Source organism: Carassius gibelio, chromosome B7 (genome assembly GCF_023724105.1).
Source record: "Carassius gibelio isolate Cgi1373 ecotype wild population from Czech Republic chromosome B7, carGib1.2-hapl.c, whole genome shotgun sequence".
Lineage (NCBI taxonomy): Eukaryota > Metazoa > Chordata > Actinopteri > Cypriniformes > Cyprinidae > Carassius > Carassius gibelio.
The window spans coordinates 20,320,796-20,344,397 of NC_068402.1; the positions used below are offsets into that span (position 1 = coordinate 20,320,796).

General features: G+C 36.6%; 1 long non-coding RNA gene across 2 annotated transcripts; it reads left to right on the forward strand.

Annotated features, from left to right (window-relative positions):
• The first annotated feature begins 278 nt into the window (after positions 1-278).
• On the forward strand, positions 279-17,141 carry LOC127961397 (uncharacterized). Of its 2 annotated transcripts, XR_008154437.1 has the most exons (4): positions 279-595; positions 3,942-4,051; positions 15,989-16,034; positions 16,162-17,141. It is a non-coding gene; the product is annotated as an uncharacterized LOC127961397 (long non-coding RNA). The 2 variants fall into 2 exon arrangements; XR_008154436.1 differs by having other exon boundaries at positions 15,989-17,141.
• Positions 17,142-23,602: the final 6,461 nt, after the last annotated feature.

The window sequence follows — 23,602 nt, forward strand, 5'->3', positions numbered from 1 at the left end:
ATTAAATATATTAATCCTTTGGTGATGCAAACCAGACAGCTGTTTAAAGCTACGGTCGCGCGCAGAGTAACGCATTATTATGCCGTTTCCTTCTCTCCTTCCACTCAAGAGTTTATATCCATATCAGCAAGCGTAATGTCTGCAGGATAAACCCGATCCATCCCCACCTCCAGTCATATTTCTTTGACTGCGTTTCCTAAAGATTATTTTCTCTCTGCATCCATCCGGGGAGTCATTCAGAGGTTATGATTTTTGGGCTGCTGTTATTGGATATCATGCTCCAGTTCGGGACGCCATTGGTCTGGAGCTTGTCAGTCTGTGGCGCGCCGAGGCTCGTGAACGCGCCGCGCAGACAGTGCACGACACGCGAGTGGCCAGAGAGTGTCTGGAGTCTGTCTGAAACTGATAAAAATGGTGATGGAGTTCATCCAGAGTCTCGCTCACAGTCATTAGAAAAACAAAGGGAGACAGAGCGGAATTATACAATCCTCCAACACTGTAGTCCGATCGTAGCTTGAAAACTAGATTCTGTTGTAGCGCATTTCAAAGTTTTATTCCATGTTTTTCACCAGACAGACAGTTCATTAATTCACAGGTAAGATGATCGTGGCGGGGCGCAAATCTTTTTGTCTGATACAGTCTGCCGTTGTTATGGTGATTGTGTTGTTCATGAATATATTAGTTAACAGTGCGATGTCGTTTGATCAGAGCAAACCGGACGGCGCATGTGAACCGCTGCTCGGCTGCAGGGTGCTCATTTTAATGTGATTACATGTTAGCGCATGTCGTTCGGCGGGAGGAAGAAAGAGTTTATCGCGATCATCTCTTCAGACAGATGACGCACCTGTGCTCACGTGAGCTCGGTTTCTCATTAACCCCGTGAACTCGTGATGACAAAACACTGCTGCAGTGCGAGTCTCTATCAGCGTGTCTGGACTGTGCACGGTGCGCTTAAAAGCATGCAGCCATGCGCCAGGACGGCTGCTGTTTATCCGCGATTTAAGGCCCGTCTTTGCGCGCGAGAATCTCGCTTGCGGTGGATGACTGCGTTTTAATTCACCGTGGTTTGGCGTTAAATCTTTTTCTTAGTAAAAAATATATTTTTGGGGTTTTGGGTAGCCTAAGGTATGGTTAGGAAAATACATAGACTTCAGTGGCATTTGGCAAAACTACTGACAAAAAATAAAGCGGCGACAGCTCCTCACGCGTGTCGGTGTCTGTTCATACTGTGGCGCTAACGCGTGATAATCCCCGCTTCAGCGCGCAACTGGTGTCCGTGCACTTCTGTCGCGCGCTGGGATGGTTCGTTCCCCAGTAGCTAGTATGGTAGCCTAAAAAATTCAATTAAATTAAACTGGCTTGCCTTAGCCAATTAAGTTGTAACATAAGTTCCCAAATAATCTACTCAATACAACTATTTACTTTTATCATCCGACAGAAATACAAGGAAGACGGTTGCTAGTTGGAGCAAAGACGAAAGTTCTGTTACTAAGAGTTCTGTTCATAATTCATACAAAAAGGTTATATTTTTAGTGAATTTTAAAATACCGTTATCGTCAGCATATTTTAGAGCCGTTTTTGTGGAGAAGTGTAGGCCTACGGACAAATATAACTATTAACTTGTTTTTGTAATAGAAAATGATTATTCAGCTAAAAGTTATTTATTTATTTTTTAAACGTTTCATAAATGTGAAGTTGGGGTGTGTTTTTAGGCTACATTGTGAAAATATTACAAATAACCTAAACTATTTCTAAATTGCAATATTGACACTCAAAACAATGGTTCGAAGTTATTGTACATTAACTTTAACATGCTTGCTGTTTAATTCTTATGTGTTTCGTAATTGTCAATAAGTGGCTTTTTAATGGCTTCATGTACTGTAATGACAACATAGCTACCCTACCACAAAAGATTCATGTATGTTCAATAAACGGGCAGTTTTCATCAAAAACAAAAAAAACAAAAAACAAAAACAAAGGTAAATATATTCAGTAGCTTTTTAGTATCACCAAGACACCAAGGTCTGTGCCAAAACATGCAGAAAATACTGAGAAATACTCACTGGAGTAAAAACTATGACAACTGGTTCTCCTTTATATTATATAATAAAAACATTCATTATGAGGCATTTACTTAAGCTGGCTATTTTTATCATATTTTATTATACAAATGATTCCCCTTACTGTATTCAAAAGATACCAATTGATTGTTACATATCTTTTCTCTTTAGATCAGAATCTTGCAAAATGCAGTTCTTTGTGAGGATTCATCAGTGGTGTGTAGATTAAAACAGTTCAGATTCAGAACAGGATTTCAGGATGTCTTTTGGATTTTTTGTTTCTCAACTTTACCTTTAGGTTTATCTTTGGTCATAAGTTTTTTTGAGTGTTAGGTCTGATTTCTTCCTCTTAAATTGTTCTAATAGTCCCTCTTTTGACCTGTTGTATGTTCATATTGGTCCAGATTAGATAGGGCACCATGAATCTGTTGCCCATGTGGTTTGGCTTTGCATGCTCTTGCCTTAATAGTTTTACAGCAGACATAGACATCTCTCTTTAATATTGATATCAAATAAGCAGTCATAGGGACTCAGTTTTCAGTCATATGCAAAACAAGATGGCTGCTTCACGGGAGGCACAAGACTATATACATATAGTGGTCCCTTTGTAGTATGTTTCGAGTCAGTTTAAATAGTCTTAGTGAAAGAAATCGGGACACAGCATGGACAGAACAGTAACATGCCCTGACCCAGAGGGGTTGTGCAATAACAGTAATAAAAAAAAAACAGCTAAGCAAATATATGTCACAAGTTACAATGAAAACAGACAAATAAATAATTTTCTTATTCTTCTTGGTGCAGGTATGTAATTATAATGATGCATATGATCTAAACACAAGGATGTAACAAATCTTTAAAGGTCACACCAGGTTGTGAAATTATTTTCTAATTTATTTTGTAGTGGAAGATGGCCTCTAGGTTTGATAAATTCTGTTTATGTATAACTTGATTAAAATAAAAATGCATTATACGACATTCAAACAAAACTTAAGATACTTGTGAAACTGAGCACTGAATGACTCCTATTTGAATAGTAATTGTAACTGTATATCAATTTAAACTTTTAAGTTTATGCTTTTTGTTAAAGGTATTTGCTAAATATTTTGTAAACAGAGTATTACATTTGGCGCGCATGGTCAGTTTAGAATAGGTGTGGCACACAAATGTATCTTTTTTTGTTGTTGTTGAGTTTTCTTTCCTACAGCACAAACTGATGGGCCGATATTTTCAGTGAATTAAAGCAGCATGGTGCATGTAGAAGGTGTTCGTTGTTCCTTGTACTTGACCCAGAGTTTTCATTACTGTAATGTTTAATGGTATTATAAATGCTCCGCTGCACACTTCTGTATATCAGTTCATCTTACAGGCCTATCAGTGTCCTAACTGTTTCTGCATGCCAGGCAGTGTGTGTAAGTGTGTGTGCATGTTGCTTTAGCACACAGCCCCGCTAAACATTTGTTTATAATAATGATTAGTATTTGAAAATGAAAAATCTGCAATGCACATCCACAACCTGTTGGTGAAACTATATATGTTCCTATACTAGTATTTGTATTTGAAGGTTAAGTATCAGGCATTTTATGCTTTCAAAGTGCTAAAAAAAATGTTACAGCCGTCTGATAAATTTTAAGTACATTGCAATATTTATTTAAAATGAAGAATTATGAAATAAAAAGTAATATTTGTATTTAATTGCATGATATCTGTAAAGAAAGGTAAAAAATAAATGTTGCAATTTCGCAACATAGTCAACGGCCTGTTAACTTGAAGTATAATTGTGTATCAGACAATGAGTGGTATTATCATAGCTGTCATTTTGCAATAAATGTATATTTTTACTTTGGCTGATTTTAATTCTTTGTGTTTGGGCTCTTGTTATAGGCAGGAGGATAACATTTGTGCAGTCTCCTGATGACCTCTCGGAGCTGTCACAGATGCAGCTACACTTAAAGGTGATACCTGTGTTCAGCGGTTGTGCTGCCGTGCTGCCGGTAGGTTTAAAAGGGCATTTCGCACCCAGTACTCTGTGAAGCACATTTGGGCATGTCATGGAGAGAGAGGTGGAAAGGCAGGAGTTCAGAGAGGTGTGCAAAGGTGCGATTATGAAAGCCCGAAGGCTAACGAGTATGCATCAGACGGCTTATTCTAACTGAAACGAACCTCTGTTTTTCTTTGTCATATTTAATGTTTGAAATGTTGCTGAGTATTCACACTTTCAGCTTGGCACACCAAGTTTCTAGTACCCGCTTCTTATATACATTTCTAACTCATTTCTTCTTTGAGCACAATGATTAGACGGGTCGATTAACAGACAGGTAAAAAAAAAAACTGTACAGACAGTATGGCACAGAAAAAGCCTAATGTTTGAATATGAAGGTTACAGGGTGACTCTTGAGAGAGAGAGAGAGAGAGAGACTCCAAAAATCATTTTGTGATTTCATATGGAAGATAAAAAAGCTAGAAATGAGAAATGCTATCTCTCCGAATGAAGATGGCAGCCATTTTTGTTGTAATGTCCAACAGCGCCCCCCAGGTCTTGTGGAGCAAGCTTATGGATTTTGTGTGTGAAAGAACAAGGCTCTCACTCTCCTGCATTGCTTGCATATATTCAATATCAAAGCCACAATGGCATTTTAAAGGGATCACTGGCAGGCAGCCAAAACACAGAGCCTCTCTCTTTTTGGTGACTGTCCTGGCTTACTCGCTTTCTTCCTTTTACTCATGTCCTCGTGCTGATGGCAGCGTAACGTCTGACTCTTCTCAAAGCTTTACCCAAGTGCTGGAGCGAGACATTGGATGTATTAGGACAGCTGCCTCCATTTTAGGGAGGAGTTTTGCAGAGGAAGATGGATACCCTTTCCACAGTACCAGAATTTGCAGCGTGAATCAGTTCTGACTTGAGGCATCGCCTGCAATATTTAGTTATGTTCTGTCATTCGATGTGCATTTGTTACCCGAATGTGATACATTTTCCCGAAATTTGCTTCGATTGCATTTGTTGTGTTTATAGGAGATTAAATGGAATATAGTTTAACTAGTTTACCCGTCTCAAATTAAAGCAAATGCACTTTTTTCTAGTTCTACTTTTGATTTCCTGCATAGGTGTTATTGGTAAATTTTTAGATCGTACTGTTTTCTTCTTTTTTTTTTTCTGACCACGCACCAAAAGATTTTAATCTGCTTTTTAAACGCATTTCTGATTTTGATATAAGTAACATCATAATATCCAATTAAATTGGTGCCTTCAGGCCCTCGGGATTTCACTGGTAAATGATGATGTGCTCTAATCCGCTGTGAAATGTTATTTGTTTTATTTTATTGTATATTACTCAGGCATATAAGTATGCTGTGTTTAGTTTTTTCTTTTTTAAACCCCCGGGTAGCGAATTCGAACGATACCTAAAATGCCAGATAAATTTGAACTTAAATGTATATTAAATTACAGATTGCTTTAGCAGGATTCAACCATTTGTTTATTTTGTGTCCAGAATTTGAGTCCTTTGACTGTGTCCTTAATTTTATGTATTTATTTAATGCATCAATTTCAAAATCTTTATATGCTCTCCTGCATTAGAGTAATCTGTAATTATTCCTATCTCTATCATTAGTTAGTATCTCTAAAGATGATCGTGTCACTGTGTCTCAGTATTTGTATTGTGAACAGGGCAAATAAAATTATGTGCACGGTTTGTAGTAAATGTTCATTGAATCAAATGCGTTTAGCAAAAAAGAGTATATTTTGAAAGTGTTTTCGCAAAAATTTTTGAACCATTCCCGTGATTGTTAAAATGATTGTTTTGTCAGTTTGTGTGAATACAGGAGTTGTTATTATTAACGTTTAATTAAAAATATTTTAAATAGATTTTATAAATCAGTGTTGTCTTGTATTCATGCTGTAAAATTAAGTTTTACTTTTTTATCGTAATTATTGTGTTTATTGTTATTATTGTAATAAAAACCCTCTTTTAATTGCTTTGATGTAACAGTGTCTATTTGTGTTGCTAAAAAACATTTGATGGATTCATGTGATACAAATATGATATGAACGAGACGCTTGAAGTGTAGAGCGTGTATAAAGCCCAAAGGTGGCACTGACAGTGTGTGTGTGTGTGTGTGTGTGTGTCCGCGTGTTGCAGGGTGGATTTGTGTCTTAGTGTCTGGGGCCTTGTGCTTCAGTATCTGAGGTACACAGTGTTCTGGAAGATTCGGCCTCTTGAGTGACCCATTGGCCCTGAAATCTTGCTCGGAACTGGAAAAGCTTCAAATGCGAAACTTACGAGGGGTGTTTTTGTGATTATTGGTATAGCTACGTTTAGGAGAAACCCTATGAAACGCATTTTAAGTTCGAGCATAATGTTTGTAAAACAAATTGTATATAGGAATGATTTATGTTCAAATGTGCCCTCTGTGTTTGTATAACTATTGAGCGCTGATAATAGATAATAAACGTTTAATGTATAAACCTTTGAAAAGTGTTAACAGTTGTAATTGAAAGGTTATTACTTTATAGTCATTTTGGATATACTGTGCGAGGACAGAAATGGTAAGAACAGTGGGGGGAAAAATGACTGTTTCAGTGCTCTAGAGATTCTAAAATGTAGTTTGCTACAGTTTTGAAGACGTTTTGTTGTTTTTTTAAACATATCAGTGAAAATGCTCAAATGTTATGTACTGCTGCAATGGAGGTCACACATCCTTTTGCTCGGGAATATGTTTGCAATTTGTTCCTCGTTTATATATAATGTTTTGCTTTTATATCTGCATTATTGTTTACACTGAATATATTAGCACTGTTTCTTTAATACTTATTTTTTTTAGAGAGATATTCAAGAGTACTGAAGGTTTTCTATCATTTTAGGAATTTTACATGAATGCTTTTATGCATAAAATCTGTTAAATGAATTTAAGAATGCTAAAACAAAGCATGTTTAATGTCTGACTGTCGCTGATACTTGGTAAAAGTTATAACATTCATCTTGAGAATTGGCACAGGAACTTCATGCCATCATGTCAGTCCTTTCATAGCATTCATAATGATTTGAACCGGATAGTAAACTGTAGATTCGATACGCTGGCATTGGCCAGCGGTTATCTGATTCAAGGCTATGCCAGATGAAATGCCAGTCAACGCTGAGGGTAGTTCATTTGGTTTAATTGATGAACTCCTGCACATATGATTGGTAAGTCCTGGTATTTTACTGATTCAACTCACTTTCTGACTGCAGAATACAAGGCCAAAACACACAGCTTGTATTTGTTAGGTGTGAACAGTGAATGACTTTTTAAAGTGCTGTGTCCTTGTACAATATTATTCCTCTTTAATGGCTTTTCAAAGTTGCTGATGCTATTTGCGAGCGCATTATATTACGCATTGTCCACCTTGGGTGAATTTTAAACTCTTTTGCGATTTCATGTGGATGTTTGGATCAGCCTGTAATTCAAAAGCTTTAAATTGAATAACATTGTTCAGGCTTTTGTGCAACTCAAAAACAATCATTTTCAGATGAATTCAGCTTCTTTTCCTCATTGCAAACCGTTTATATGCAGGATGTTATTTGTTCACCTTTTATTTTTTTTATTTTTTTTTTATTGCTCTATGCATGTTTCCTAAGCTGTCTGAATGATTTATTAGGTTTTGAAGGAAAAGTAGAAAGAAGGTTTGTTTATTCCATTTCAGGCATAGTATTTTAATCAAATCTCATCTCTGTCTTTCTCTCACTTACTCACTCACTCACACACACACTTTTACTTTTTCACAGCTGCTGATCACTTAATGGCCTTTTAATTAGTCTGAACGATGCCGACCAGTTCTTGTATGCCACTATTTGACATTAAATCACGAGAAACGCACACCTCTGTGACTGCGGATATGTCAAATATTGCTTCATATGTGAGCAGTTAAAGGGTCATCTTCATTTGTTCTTTTGATACCACCGTACTGTTCAACTTTCCCTGTGTTTAGCTGCCTATATTCTTGCATTAGCGCTGTTTCGATTGATCTCAAAAGGTGACGCTAAGATTTAACCTTGACCCCCTATTTTAATTCTGTCAGGTGCTAAGGCTCGCCAACCAGTCAAAGCGTTCGGACTCATTAACAGTTCTTTTGGTTTTGATGCTGTTCTGTTAAAGCATGTGTTGATAGGTTGAAAACCAACTGAACTGGTCACAGTGATTAAAGACCGAGTGGTTAATCCCAGCAAAGAGTCTGTGACACAAACACCAAATGAGCACTGCAACTCTTCGATAAGAAAGAGCCGCGCTTAAGCACGCAAACATCCCAAATATCAATTTCACGTCTGGTCTCCCACTGACACTCAACGTGTGAGAGTGCAGGGCTTGCACCAAACAGGGCCTTGGCTGTAGTATCATGTTATCTCCTATCAATTAGTGCCTAAAGGGGATTAACCCCTGCAACACAGAGGAAGCTGATAGGATCACTGTTGAACTGCAGGGATCACCTGCTTCCCTCATTAGTGATGACCTCTCTCTCTTTCCGTCTGCCTCTCTGTCTGTCATTTTTATGTATTCACTACTAGTTTAATGGGGGAAGTGGAATGATATGTTTTTGTGGACATGTTATCATGAATGTGTTTTGGAAGGAGGGTTAGATATTGGGTGATTAGTCATGCTGTGTTGTGTTATGCTGCTGTTGTTCAGGTGAGAGTGAATCAGCAATGTATTCAGAGTTGACAGCCTTTCTCTTATAACAAGGCTAGCAGAATGAACCTCACAGTTTGAGTCTGGCTAATGTTGGTGTATCATGGCACACGGGGAATAAACTGCTGCTGACCTTACTCTGTATTCATGAACCTGTGCTGACGTTCGAATCTCCTCAGGAAAGTTAGGTTTTAGAACAATAACTTCAAGTCGGCTTAAGCCCGAGAATGTTACTGAAAACTTTCCAGTCGCATCCATTTCAGTGAAGCAATCATGAAAATTTTGGTTTCTATATTTTAAATACTGATTGGTAGTTATTCCCAGTTTATATATTTTCATGCTTTTTTTTAAAACCACTGAAAGGTATGAGATGCACAGATCAGAGTAAAATAAAAAAAATTAAACTGAAACATTGTCAAACCTTAAATATTCATTGCTTCCATTAAATATATAAATGAATATATGGTTTTATTAATGGTTTTATCTCTGACTTTGAGGATAGCCAATGAATGTTTAGAATGTTAGGGTGGCCAATCAAATGTATGTCTCCTGTGAATAGATGATGACAGAATTGTATTTTTTGTGTGAAATATTCCTTCTAAAACATGTAGCTAATTCTGTTATTACTTGCTGCTTGTTGACCTTGTAATAATGGAGACACTACATTTAAATATTTATACTTTTAAATTGTCTTTAAAAAAAAAAAAATTCTGACTCTAAGACCATTTTAAATTAACAGGTGAACAGGTGCTTAAGTTACTATTTGGCCGTGTTAAAAAAATATACATTTTAACCTAAAATCTCGATGTTAATAATAAGTGCTTAGACATCAAAGGTGAATATCTTAAACACACACACACAAAATGTTTGTTGTTACATTTCACCCAAAATTCTAAAGAAAACATGACTAATTTAATTTTGCATTTGCAAAACACTAAAGAAAGGTTTGCATTGCAGTTTCAGAACAATTAAGCACATTTGCCCCTAAATTCTCATTACTGTAGTAGTCACATATTTAAAAGGTAGAGTTCAAAAGAGGTGTCAACTTTAATACAAATAGTTGAACTGTAATTAACATTAACACTTATATATAGCAGTGCATTTGTGTGCTCATAATTGGCCTCTAGTTGTGGCAGAAAGTTCATGAAGAACAACTTGTTCCGGGCAATGCTCCATGAAGTTGGAAAAGAACACTTTTTTTTTTTTTTTTTTAAACAGAATGCAACACTCTTAGATGGTCTCTGCAGATGGAAGTCTGTTTTTATATCTCTGAGTTTTGTAACGGGAAGCGATTTGAAATCGAGCTTCATTTAAATGTTTAATGCTAAGGATAAAGTGTGAGTTTTCTTTTTTTTTTTTACTGAAATAATATAGTCATCTAAAAAGATTTCCATCTCCATTCTGAAAATGTAAATTACACAGTGCACATTTTTTAATGAGTTTTTGCAAACAAGAAAATAATGTTTCACTGGTGTGTGATTTTGTGCTGTAAGCAGTGTATGTCTCACAAAAAAAATAAAATGAAGAACAATTGTCCGCAACACCTCAATTTCCCCCCCAAAATGCCATCGAAATGCAGACACTTATTTGCTGATGAATCTTTAACAAGCAGTCCTCCATAACAAGCAGTCTTATATAAGCATGCATCAATGTCCTCTCAAGATAGTCAGCATTAGAGTCTAGTTTATCTACATTTGTCCAACCAGTAAGCATCTGCCTTCAACTTTAGCGTCATTTCTGACATACTTTTTTGGTGATTCTGGCAGCTTTGGAATGTGTGTACTTGTTTTACTTATGAACAGATACTGTCAAAAGTGCCTAATGAGTGAATAAATATGCATAAAATAAGACTTTTTTCTGTTCCTTGGGTTACTTTAGGAAAAAATAGACATGGCAAAAATCAAAGGTGTCAAGTAAGGAAAAAATTTACTTACTATTATATGAACAAAACCACAGCTAAAACTAGTATTAGTGCTTCTGATAAAGAATAATTTTCTATGCAATTTTACTATTTAAAACTGGCACTTATCACAGTTAGCAGTATAGTTTATCTATGCACTGTCCAACCAGTAAGCATCACAGTAAATAAGGGTTTGATTGATTTATTTTTCATGCTGAATTATACTTAGTAATAAATGTCTAGAATATGTGTGACACTTAATCAAGTGCCACAATCTCTTAGGTAATCCATTATAATTTGGCTTTTGTGCTTTCTGTAATATCAGTGATTCTGTAATGTTGTGATAGAAGTTTCTAAACTTATGCAGAGAGGATGGTTTGGCACCGCCCTTAAAATGACGCAATCCTCTCTAGCCAATCATAATCCTTATTTTTAATGAGAGCGTATTAGAAATCATCAATGAAAGGCTGTTTCATTTATCACAGTGTGTGCTTATAGAAATGTATAACTAAATATTACATACATATTACATGCTTCAACCTGAGTTATAAAAAAAAAATCTTATGTCAGTTAGCACACAAAAAAAGGATCTGTAGCTATTTTCATGTTCTCTATTGGTTTTCCCCCTCCGCTCATGCCGCTTTAATAAAGATGCTGCCGCAGACTTTCATTAACTGGGTGCTTCAGGCAAATATGCAGTAAGAAAACACATGCTGTCTTTGGCCTTCCAGCTGTGTGGATGTCCATCAAACTCTGCAAAAAAAAAAAAATTATACTTCAAAAGAGGTAATGCAATTGACTTGACAGACTTTTGACATGTTGGTAAAAAATGACAGCAACTTTCAATCAACAGTATTTCACAGTCAACTTCAATATAAGAAGTCATACAAGTTGTCTTATTGTGATTTTTTTTGTAAAATATATTGTATGGTTTGACAGAGCAACTAAAATCTAAATATTTGAGCTAAAATGATCTGTGCATCATTTTGTGTTTTTACGTGTTTTATTTTATACACTATTCTTATATTATATTATATTATATTATATTATATTATATTATATTATATTATATTATATTATATATTATATTATATTATATTATATTATATTATATTTCTCTTGGTAACTGGACACTATTCAATAGAAATAAACGCTGCGTTATTAACAATGCCTTAATGCAATTTTGAAGACACTTGATTAAACAAATGAATTGCTTTAAAGCATCAATGCTATTTTTTCACTATATTTACATAGAAACAACATATATATATATATATATATATATATATATATATATATATATATATATATATATATATATATAACTCAATTATGAGTTACTCAATTGTTATGCATGGTTATAATAATTACAGCTTTTTATAAAAAATATTGTATTATTTCGGAGACCATCTTTGCGTTTGTTTTTTTGAAATGCATTATAGCAGAAAGGTGAAATTTAAAATGAAATAGAAGTATTGAAGTGAAAATAATGCTAAATTTAAGGTGCAAAAAAACGTAAGTGTTATATGTCTGCACACTTTTAATATCGGCGTGATTCGGCTGCGCTGTAATGACAATCTTCCTCTGTGCAATATGGTAAGTTAATAAAACTAATTTTAGCATAGAAGACTTGGACAGTACCCTCCGCAGCACAGGCCTCGCAGACTCATCTGTGTCTGGTGGAAATAGCACAGAAAAGAGAGTTAATTATTTTCACCCAAACCCAAAATGCCTCTGTCTCTCTCTACACAGATTGGCTTGTGATTTGCATGAGGATTTTGAGAAGCTTTTCAGTATGTTTGCCGTGTCTGTCCTGGCTGTCTGTTTAAACAGGCCCCGAGTAATGAAGAAGAGAAGATGGAAGGAAGGAAGGAAGGAGGGAGGGAGGGAGGGAGGGAGAAAAGAGGAGGTGTGCTAAACCCTGGTTTCCCTCCTCAGCCCTTTTGGGATATGAAGGCCCCAGATGGTGTAGGGGTGTGAAAGCAGCATTGTGTGTGTGTGTGTGTGTGTGTGTCTGTCTGTCTGTCTGTACGTTCATTCTGAAATCAGGGGCGTCCTTAGTAAAAGAACCCGGCCCTAATGTCATCTGTTTGAGTGGAAGCTTGTCTCTGTCTCTGAATGGAGACAAAGGACAGTGGACACAACCCCCCCCTTCCATTTATCTTTGTCCCCGTTGCCCTCTGCAGCCCAGAGCCTGACACCCAGCACTGGGGGCTTTGATTAGCCAAGTGGAGACACTGGGGGGTCACGCTACCCTCTGCCCTGATTAGCCTGCACTTGGCCACTGCTGACCCCTCCTTCTGAAGAGATTCATGTGAGGAGTCTGGAGATATTGAGATGGGCATTTGGGAAGAAACATAATGCACCTTGACCTGTCTAGACTCTGCTGTTAACAAATGGATAATGTGACCTTTTTCATGTTGTTGATATAGTGTTTCAACTCTCTCTCTTAAATTTTTTTTGTTAACTTTGGTCAACAATTGCACTGTAGTTTGAGGATTTTAGAAGTCTGAGAGAAGTATTTTTTAGAATTTTTTTTTTTCCTGAAACTTTTAAACTGGGATCATTCCTGGCTGACACAAGTCAGCAAAAAAATATCCTGTTTACCACGTTGTGAGACATCCCATTTTCTGTAAGTATTTTTATTAAACAAATTAATGATGCTACATTTGATTTTGATTTTTTTTTTTTTTTTTTTTTTTTGTAGTGCCTTTGTGGGTGGTATTGATTAAAAAAAACTTTAATTTTGGGATAAAGTTTTAAATGACCTTCATTATGAATGTCATATCAAATGCATTATATTTAGATTGATAATATATGCTAGTTAATCAAAATATTACGCTACAGTCAATTATATCAGTCAGTCATTTCTAGTATTTTATATTATTATTTGATGGGGGAAAAAAGTATATAGGATTTATATCTAATGTGAAAAAATATGTATTTGTTAAGATGGAGAAGGCACTGAATTTTAAAAACGACATCATTGTCCTTATTTTCTTGTATTATGCTGAGTCAAGATCTCTGGTAAAATATGATGATTGTGCCTTTTGGGAGTTAGATACACAAAACCTGATGACAGGTGAAAAATTTGGTCACAGGAATATTGCAATTTCAAAATCTTTCTGAAATGCTGGTGTGAATGTTGTGTGTACGCAGTGGCTTTCCTTTCATTATGGTTGGCGGTGGGCATAGTTTGCTCACTGAAAGTGCAGGAAGTGCCGCTGTTGTTGTTCCTGTGCGGGTGCATGCACCGCTCCTGCTGCTTTGCCATCATGCGGCAGTTCACTCAACAGATCCAGAGTCTGTGATGGTCGAGTGTTCTGTCAGGTTTGATTCGGAGCGGATTAGATGAATCTGACCGTGGAACAGTTGATATGGAGGAGGTTTGTAGGAAAGGCGGGTGGTGGGGGGTCGTTATGGCTGCTCCTGCCCCGCCCTCGAACCAGCCACTCAGAGCCAAGAAAATGGCAGCCGCATTGAGCTGCCAAGAGAACACCGATTCTCCACCCACCCCTCCATTTCCCCAATTCCCCCACCCATCTTCCCCGCTCGCCTTTTCCCATGTTTTGTCACTTTTGAGGTAAAATGGACTGGAATCTTGTGTCCTTTGCAGTCTAAATGTCTCAAACCTTTAACATTGACTCTATCAACGCAAGCTCTTCCATGCCCATGTTTTGAAAAGTGCCCAGCTTTGTGTTAAAATGAAACATGAAAAACAAACTAGATGTTCTCCTTCAGTCATGCATATCAGACACCTCTGAACACTTTCTTCACCACTGTATGCAACCATGAAGAATGTGATAGGAGTATTTTACCTCATACGGGGGATGCTTTAGTAAATGCATTTCATGGCAGTCAAAACGTCACGAATGTTTTAATGAAGTCTGTCATATGTATGTCATTTGTGATGAATGAAAGTAGTCAGGGTTTTTCACTGCTGTACTCCCACATGGCAGATGATTGAGAGCGGAGAATCTGGATTGCTGTTGGAAAACGAGTACATTTGGTCAGGTGTTTACATTCCCCGCCATTCTCTGAGCATGGCTTCGACTGAACTGTTTTACTGGACTGTGTTCTGCAGGGGCCGTTAAAATATATACACCATCTGCACTTAATTAAATATATATATGAAGAGTTTATTTGCAAAAACGGATAACTCAGTTTTTAACAATTTTCAAAAATCATGTTTTTTAATTGTGCATTCCAATTAATCTCAATCAAACAGCAGTTTGTTTATTTTCATTAACTAACATGATCAAACTAGTTCTTTCAAACGATTAATCGCAATTTGTTGATGTAAATTCTTTTAAATAATATATATGTGTGTGAACTATGTATTATGTATGTGTACATATATATATATATATATATATATATATATATATATATATATATATATATATATATATATATATACACACACACAAACAGTATATATTTTGAAAATATTTACGTGTATATACATTTATATATTTATATTCTTATATTTTATGAATAAATATTTAATATGCAAACATAACATGTGTTCCTAAATATATACATGCATGTGTTTATATTTACATGATAAATATACATGTAGTATGCAAACCGAAATGTTTATTTTGGATGCGATTATTCACGATAAATCGTTCGACAGCACTAAATAAAACGCAATAAAAACATAACATAATAAAAAATTGCATTTTTGGAAATCCGCAAATCTACTCTTCATATAGACTATACATTGCCTTAGATTGACTTGACTGACTGCAGAATCATCTACTGCATTTTCTCCTGCCTCGCTGAGCCATTAATTCCTTAATTATGCTTTTTATGAAGGTACTCCGATTGTAGTTATGTGCCGTATAACTAAGTTTCTACATTTGTAGACAAAGCATGTTATTTTAGACACTATGGCAAAGTTTAACTCACTAAAGTGTCTAATTAAATCATAGTAACCAGGAAACAGTCTAAACAGTGAGCCAGTTTGTTTGCCTGTCTTGTGCTTGGCTTTGCCAGCACAGCAGAGAGAGGCAGGGCAGGTCCACGAAGGATGTAATATCCCCCTGACTATACTATAATGGAGCAGACGTGTTGTCTCTGCCCTCTCTGATTTTGAGTCTCACTGAATGCGTTCGTGTATGTTAAGAGGATATGTGAAGGTTATTCTGTGGAAAACATGTGACCCACCCTGTTTTCCAGTTTGAGTTTATGATAAAATGGAGCTCGACAGTTCAAATGAACAGATCACTGCATGTCGGACTGAAAATTACACTCTTGAATGCTGTACTTTTATATGGTGCTACTGAATATCAATTCTGCATTGGTCGTATTTTGCACTGATGTGTCTCACTGCTGTTCTTTTTGTGAATTTGTCTGTTTGTCACAGGATAGTGAAGAGGAACAGAGCTGATGTGCCTGCAGAGATGATACAGGTAGCAATAATAATAGTGATTGTATGTATATCTCTTTTTACTGTTATTCTCTCCCTCACTTTCTATAAAGTACTTGATCTCTGCTCTTACTTTCTTTCTCTCACTATTTCCACCATCACTGAAGCAGAACAGAGTTGTGCCTTTTTATCCTCCTTCAATACAGATATATAGGAAATTTGTAAAAATCAGTATAATATTAACTGTTTTTTGCTTAAGCTGATGTTACAATAAGTTATAGTTCTTTTGACAAGTTGCCCAAATGATCAACACTGTGATAAAACAATGTTAGAATTGTTCTTAATGTCAGATTTAATCTGTTTGTTCAAGCTTGTTTAATTTGACAAATGTCTTCTTTAAATATATATCACTTGTCATTTTAATAAATGAAATCTTTATGTATTATCCGGATAAATATATCAAGATATAATTGAGCCTCAAGTTTGATAACTGTGTATTTTTTCCTTTTATTATTTCTTAAAGGCTCATCCATTTGCTGCAGAAATACAGCTTTTCTTAATAAGCACAACTCACCATCATTTTAGATGCACTCTACTGATTTTATTATTTACATTTATAATGAGTGCTTGTAGTGTATGCTCAATTGTAAAAAAGGAAATCCACAGGCATTTAGTTTTTGATTTTTATGTGCATTAAAACTAAGTTTAAACATGTACTGACATGTTTTTTATATCAGGAAGGAGCTAGCATACACACATCAATCGCTTAATATTTGTAGACCTTTAAACTGAATAGAATATGTTAAATGGTTATTTTGTCCTGCTCATGGTTAGTTGGAGTCACGGCCAATTATGTCTCCAAATGTTGTACAGTATAAGGTCAAAAGTCGCTGTGCTGTATTAGAAAGATGACAGTAACCATTCCGGAAAGGTCAGCCACTCAGTTTGTTTCCAAAGCGAAGAGCCACAATGACGCTTTTGAGCTTTTGATTAACTTTATATTAGATTGAATTAATGATATGTCTCCCTGTTTGATGACAGAAGTAAACAGAAGAACATCCAGATCTTCTCAGTTGTCCAGTAAGATTTTAAATTTGCCCTGGTCTCATTTGCATTGAAGTCAGATTTGAAAGTTTTTTTGTAAATTGTAGTTATTAGGGCCCGAGCACCGAGGTGCGAGGACCCTCTTGTATCTGCTTTGTTTTTTATTATTATTATTCTTCTTCTTCTTCTTCTTCTTCTTCTCCCGAATGAATCGCATTTTTGAGGGCTTTAACATGCTCAAAAAGTCATGAAACTTTGCACACGCGTCAAACCTGGTGAAAATTTTCGTCTGATATAGGATTCAGAAGAGGGTGTGGCAAAATGGCTCGACAGCGCCACCTATACCAAGAAAATCAACAGCCTTCCAGCTATGTTTCACGTACATGCACGAAAATTGGCACACATATGTAACACACCAATACCTACAAAAAAGACTCTTGGAGCGAAATTCTAAACCCAACAGGAAGTCGGTTATTTTTAATATTATGAGCATATTTTGTGTAATTTTGGTCATTTCCATGTGTTGTATTTTAACGAACTCCTCCTAGAGAGTTCTTCAAATCAACACCAAATTTGGTATGCCTAATCTAAAGGCTTTTGCGATGTTAAATTGCGAAGATCCTGACTTTTCGTTGAAGGGCGTGTCCGTGGCGGCCTGGCGAATTTCGATGATTCGCCATGAAAAATGAAGTTGCTATAACTCACACATACAATGACCAATCTGCCCCAAACTTCACATGTTTGATGAGACTCCGAACCTGAACAGATTGACATGCCCATATTCAGTTATAGTCATAGCGCCACCTATTGGCAACAGGAAGTGACATATTTTACGCTGCGACGAACTACTCCTAGAAATTTTATGACATCAATGTCTTTTTTGTGGTCAGTCTAATCTAAAGGCCTGTGCGATGTTCAGTTGTGAAGATCTTGAGTTTTCGTTAAAAGGCTTGTTCATGGCGCCGCAACGAAGTTCGATGTCTCGCCATGCGAATAAAAGATGTTATAACTCAGGCATAAGATGTCCGATCTTCCCCAAACTTCACATGTGTGATAAGAGTCCTGGCCTGAACAGATCTTCAGGCCAATATTCCACCGGGTGTGGCAGAATGGCTCTATAGCGCCACCTATACACTTTCAACGGAGTGCGCCTCGAGCTATGTTTCACGTACATGTACAAAAATTGGTACACACATGTAACACTCCAATACCTACAAAAAAGTCTCTTGGTACGAAATCCGGATCCCAACAGGAAGTCGGTTATTTTGAATTTTCCCTTCAAAATTGCTGTTGTTTTTGCCATTTTCAGGGGTTGTACTTTAACGAACTCCTCCTAGAGATTTATTCAGATCAACACCAAACTTGGTCAGTGTAATCTAAAGCCCTTTGCGATAATAAATTGCGAAGGACTTGAGGTTGCGTTAAAGGGCGGGTCCATGGCGGCCTGACAAATTTCGATGTTTCGCCATGAAAAAGGAAGTTGCTGTAACTCAGACATACAATGTCCAATCTGCCCCAAACTTCACATGTTGGATAAGACTCTTGACCTGAACAGATCTACATGCCAATATTCAGTTATAGTCATAGCGCCACCTATTGGCAACAGGAAGTTACATATTTTACACTGCGACAAACTACTCCTAGAAATTTTATGACATCAATGTCTTTTTTGTGGTCAGTCTAATCTAAAGACCTGTGTGATGTTTAGTTGTGAAGATCTTGAGTTTTTGTTAAAAGGTGTGTCCATGGCGCCGTGATGAAGTTCAATGTCTCGCCATGGGAATAAAAGATGTTATAACTCAGGCATAAAATGTCCGATCTTGCCCAAACTTCACTTGTGTGATAAGGGTCCTGGCCTGGACAGATCTGAAGGCCAATATTCCATCGAGTGTGGCAAAATGGCTCAATAGCGCCACCTATACACTTTCAACGGAGTGCGTATACACTTTAAACGGAGTGCGCCTTGAGCTATGTTTCACGTACATGTACAAAAATCGGTACACATATGTAACACACCAATATCTACGAAAAAGTCTCTTGGTACGAAGTCCGAATCCCAACAGGAAGTCAGTTATTTGGAATATTCTCTGCAAAATTAGTGTTGTTTTGGCCATTTTCAGGGGTTGTACTTTAACGAACTCCTCCTAGATATTTATTCAGATCAACACCAAACTTGGTCAGTGTAATCTAAAGCCTTTTGCGATCTTAAATTGCGAAGATCTTGAGGTTTCGTTAAAGGGCGTGTCCATGGCGGCCTGACAAATTTCATTGTTTCGCCATGAAATAGGATGTTGTTGTAACTCAGGCATAAAATGTCCAATCCTCCCCAAACCTCAGATGTTCGATAAAAGTCCTTCCCTGAACACATCTGAAGGCCAATATTCCATTATAATGATAGCGCCACCTGCTGGCAACAGGAAGATTGGCACATATATGGAATAAACATTGATATATTCTACTTATATTTATGAGTTTAAACGCATATTTCTCACCGTTCACCTATTAACTAAAGCCACTCGCTGCCGGTGAGCCCGGGTGCGAGGGCCCGTTCATCGCTGCTTGCAGCTTTAATTTTAATTATAATTTTGTGGTGTGCTTCTCTAGACACTGAACAAACTTTAAATGTAACCTTCACTAGCTCAGTTGAGTGATTTAAAATATTTTACTACAGTAAATGTTAACATGTCTGCATCAGAATACTTGAATTGTACTTTTGTTTTTAAATAACAATACATTTGTTTAATTTTTGATTTATTAAGGCCCAATCAGTGTTTTGTTTTTTTGTTTTTTGTAAAAGAAACTTATGGAATATTTTTTAGCAATGCTGTTTTATTAATACCAAATCCCAAGGCAGATTCAGTAATATTTTGAAGTATTTTCACAATTTACTTAACTGTTTTCTGCTTAAATATATGATAAAATGTAACTTATTCCTTCCGTCTTCAGTGCCACATGATCCTTAAGAAATCGTTCTACTGATTTGCTTTTCATGATGCATTTTGTTATTATTATCATTGTTGAAAAAATTGCAGTTGTGTTGCTTAATATTTTTGTGGAAACTGACGAATAAAAGGTTCAAGAGAACTTAATTTATTTTAAGAAATCACTTATTAATAATATAATAAGTATATATTATGAATTTCATTGCTGTCACATCCATTTTATAGCATATTTGCTGAATAAGTGTTTTTTTTTAATCCTGCTGACCCTTGAACCATAGTGTAATATATATTCATCTATGTCTCCATGAGTACAATTGTTTATATATTAATTAAACTTTTTAGTGGACAGGTAAAAACCTGTATATTGTGGTCTCCATGAACTTATTTTAAACTTTGGAGCTGTTCATATTGATTTAACTCTGAACTCACTGTTAACGGGTGCACATGCCAGTCACTAACTTCAGTGACTGATACTTGTACCTTACATGACATTAATATTTCTCATTAGGCTTCTTTAAAATTTTATTTGGTGTAACCCTTGTGGTGGTGGTGCTGGTATGTGTGTGTGAGACTTAAGAGAGAGACGGAGCGAGAAAGAGCAAGAGACTGGAGTTTCAATGCCTCTGCTTCCTTTTGTCCTCTGAGTTGACTTCTTAGGAGCCCAGTGCCGGAGTTCCATACATGAGAGATCAAGAGTTACCAAGGTGCTCAGGAGATAGACACAGACACACACTCACACTCATTCACTCAGACTCATTTCCTTTGCATGTCAGAGTCCTGCTGGGGTTTCAGTAGAGGTCACTGACACCACCAGTGGAGCTTTCCCCTAAATGAAAAACCAACCCCTGTGTATGTGTGTATTTCTGTGTGTGTGTGTGTGTGTGTGTGTGTGTGTGTGTTGCTTTCTAAAAACAGTACGCTGTGGAAGAAGATGGTCCTGAATGGATTTATTTATGATATTACTTTGGAAATATGTTATGATGGAACTGACTCCATCTTATTACTATATTCTCTCATTATGGATTTAGTCAGGGGAAGTTCTGTGAAGCATCTGAAGGTAGCTTGAATGGTCTTCCACTGAATCTCAGTGAAAGTCTTGTGTAGTCTGAGAGTTAAAGTTGTTATATAGGTGTGCACCTGTATCAGATACACTAGAGTTGAGGTCAGATATGAGATGCTCTTTTCCCATCAACTAGCTGCAGCATTAACCATTGTGTTGTAACGAGATTAAAATATATTTGTCCTGCGGATTAGCATTCTTTACCATCCCTTTCGTTGCTTTGCCGGACCGGTCTGCGTATGTGCAGCAGTCTTTTTGATCTGCCGTGCGTAGTGAGGACCCTGGCTTGGGTCTGGCCATCCGAGGGCCTGGTGTGAAATCGGCCTGATGTCATCCCTTTTGTCCTCCATTTGCATCCCTCACTCCTTTAATGACGTTTCCGAACCTCGCAGGCGCATTCCTCAGTGGTCCATAGGAAGGGTTTGGAGAACTCGGGGCAGAAAAGCACAGTGGGAGTGTTTGGAGAGTTTGGGGGGGTCGAGGGTGTGTGGATCTTTTGTATGGAAAGCAGACGAGTAGACATCCGTATTCTGATACTTTCCCTCCACCTCAGGCTTTTCTGTTGTTTGTCTGAGTTGTCATGATATCAGGCCAACTTGAAGTTTGAAAGAAACTTGTATAATTTGATAACATATAAATGAATGGCGCCTTTAATGAAAGCACTCTGACGTGACCAGAAATGTATCTTCGCAGTGTAAATACAACCTGTTGTGACTGCAGTTTTCAGTCATTGACAACAGGGTACTTTCTTACTCTACAATCTTCTGATGAGCTTTTCTGTGTGCGCAGTTTACACTTAAACTACCTTCTGCAGCGTATATGAATTTGAGATGAAAGTTGAAGGGTAATTATATAAATAAAGTGTATGTGTGTGCGATGGAGGAAGTTAAATGTGGGTGTAAGGTGAAGAAAGCGAGAGCTGAAGGAGGTGTGGGCAGAACTGGGGACTGTTCCTTGCAGAGGAAATGAGCCACCTGCAGCCATGACAGGAGGTTTTGACCTTCATTTGGGGTTTCTTTCTCTCTCTCTCTCTGTCTCTAAATCTCTTTCTCTCCCTCTCTCTCTCTCACTCTCTGTCTGTCTCTCTCATTACTTTGCTCACACAAACACACATACTTCTGCTCTATTGAAAGCCAGTCAGGGACCTCTCCCCTCGACCATTGGGCATCACTTCCTCATACAAGTGGCGCTAGAAAAGAAATGTAGATGAGGCATTGTCATTGAGCAGGTCAGTGCATGGGAAATGCCAGTTGTCTGTGCCCCCCTTCACCTCCCCCCAGAGGACAGGTAGACCATGATCAGATGATTCTTTTTTTTCTTTTTTTTAAATGAAGATCATTTACATATTTTAGGGAAAGTCAAGTTACTGTTTGAGTGACTTACCTAACTGATATAAAAAGGGCATGTCTTGAGTGCTGTGTTGATTGCTGTTGAATGGCTGGGATCTCCGGCAGCTCTGAGGCAAACATTGGTTTGAATCGTCACCGAAAAACATTGTTAGGTCACTTTGTCTTTTTTATGGCAAATTTCCTGCTTTCAGTTTATTTTGTATATAAATAACATAATTGTTGGTCTGCAGATATGGTAGAGCATTGTATCACATGGTCTATTCAGTTTATAGTTGGTTTGTTAATAATTTAGGATGTTGTGTTAAGTGGTCTAAGAAGTTTATATGAAGTTTGTTGTACTCCACATCTAAACAATACAAGTGACATTTAGTTTTTACCACAAATGCATTTGTTTTCATTAGCCTACATTAAATAAAAAATGTATTTACTTTTTATTTGATCAAAAAGTGTAGGCCTACTTTTTACTATTTCATTCAAATGGTTTAAAAAAAATCTGCCCTCAACCCTTTTATATTTTGAATATAGGCTACAGTTAGCTTATTTGATTTGCGGAACACTTTTGATCAAAGACACTCCTTATTACGCTGATATAGGCTTGTATATTTCGTCTGGTGATTGAAGGTTATGTTTGTGATTTTAAATTATCAATGTAATTTTTCTGAATTATAAATTTAGTTTTTTTTGTTGTTGTTGTTGTTGTCCGGTTTATAATAAAGCGCCCTGTAAATTAAAATAAATTAATAAAATAAAATAAATGCGTAGCAGTGGTTTTAAATAATACCAACAACGGTTGTTAATTAATTAATGCTTTCGTCAAAAGCAGAGGTTGTTCCTATTAGCTATATTTTGGCAGGAATTATTAGAAATTGTGTTTTCTAAAAAAGCTGTAGGCCTATTCATTATCCAAAATCATAATTTCTGCCCAAGGTCTAAATAAAACTAGTAATAGTCTAATTTGTTTGCTACGTAATGGGAACTTTTTATTTATTAATAAAATAAAATAAAATTAATAGATTTTTTTCCCCAACTGAAAAGCTGTACACAGTCCCCGTCTCCCCGAACATAGATGTTCTTAATTTTGTTATGAATAAGCATGGCTGGGAGTTTTTTTCTCTCTTGTGTAAACATTTCAGTAAGTTTGAAGCAAACATGCAAATATACGTTTTACAGTGTTTGTAAATTTGCAATCGATAGGCTACTTTGAGTGATTTCAAAG